This window comes from Sapajus apella, unplaced genomic scaffold, assembly GCF_009761245.1.
Source record: "Sapajus apella isolate SASKATOON/1434 unplaced genomic scaffold, GSC_monkey_1.0 scaffold68, whole genome shotgun sequence".
Lineage (NCBI taxonomy): Eukaryota > Metazoa > Chordata > Mammalia > Primates > Cebidae > Sapajus > Sapajus apella.
In genome coordinates, this window is record NW_022437008.1 from 4250841 (window position 1) to 4252335 (window position 1495).

Below are 1495 nucleotides of genomic sequence, written 5' to 3' on the forward strand. Positions count from 1 at the left end.
GTTCATACAAATTAAGAACTCAACAGAAACAAAGGCAAAGGATACCAACTGTTTATTAAAACAAAGAAATAGAGATGAGAAACATGAAAAATGCTTGTTTTCGCTCATCATAAGGGAAATATAAATTCAAACTATAATTAGCTACCATTTTTCACCTATCAGATTGGCAATAATTTTTGTTGTTGTTTTTGAGGTGGAGTGTTTCTCTGTCACCAGGCTGGAGTACAGTGGCGCGATCTCAGCTCACTGCAACCTCCACTTCCTGGATTCAAGCAATTCTCCTGCCTCAGCCTCCTGAGTAGCAGGGACTACAGATGTGCACCACCAGGCTTAGCTAATTTTTGTATTTTTAGTAGAGATAGGGTTTCACTATGTTGGCCAGGATGGCCTCAATATCTTGACCTGGTGATCCGCCCACCTCTGCCTCCCAAAGTGCTGGGATTACAGGCATGAGCCACTGTGCCCAGACACGATTTAAAAAAAATGTGAACAGACTACATTGGCAGAAGTTACTGGTAGAAATTATTAAGGTCTCTTAAGAGGGCAAAAATGTCTTTATAAAATTTGAAATACATGTAAATGCACATTTACATGTATGTGTGTGTGTATATATGCACACATCATGTACACTTGTGTATATACATGACAAATATATCAGAAGATGGGAGCTACCAAAAAATCAGCACTGACTTAAAACTTTTATTAAAATAAAAGGGTGGTATATGAGAGCAAAACCTAAAAATAAAAATACAGTGGCAAGTATGACTATCGGTACAAAATATAATATTTCAGACATTTAGAATGGAAGGAAGAAGATAAAGGACTATAAATGTCAGTAGGTTTATTTTAACAACTACAAATTAATGAATGTACACAAAAAGAAAGGATCCTGTATATGAAGGTGGACAGTACTCCCAAAGATGCTAATAATAGAATGATTATCAAAGAAAGGCTGGCAAGTTATTAGGAAAGGCTGGTATCTAGCACTCAGGTAAGAAAACCAGATCTCTAAGTTCTGAGGAAAGAAATTAAGAATGGCATCTAGAAATGACATCTTAAGTTTATAAAGAGTTCACACCATTGGTCACTACAGAAGTCTACATGTGGCTGAGCATGGTGGCTCATGCCTGAAATCCTAGCACTTTGGGAGGCTAAGGCGGGCAGATCACTTGAGGCCAGGAGTTCAAGACTAGCCTGGTCAATATGGTGAAACCACATCTCTACTAAAAATATCAAAAAATTAGCTGGGTGTCATGGCACATGCCTGTAGTCCCAGCTACTTGGGAGGCTGAGGCACAAGAATCATTTGAACCTAGGAGCCGGAGGAAGTTGCAGTGAGCCAAGATTGTGCCACTGCTCTCCAGCCTGGGTGACAGAGTGAGACTCTATGTCAAAACAAAACAAAAAAGGCTACATGCTTTCTGATTTTTTTTTTTTTTTTTTTAAAGACAGGGTCTCACTCCATTGCCCAGGCTAGAGTACAGTGCTGTGATCA

The 1495-nt window shown here is 39.1% G+C and overlaps 1 protein-coding gene across 4 annotated transcripts in view; it reads right to left on the bottom strand.

Moving 5' to 3' along the window:
- Nucleotides 1-1495, bottom strand: part of ZNF569 (zinc finger protein 569) — a 64631-nt gene that overhangs the window by 16611 nt on the left and 46525 nt on the right. The window lies entirely within an intron of this gene.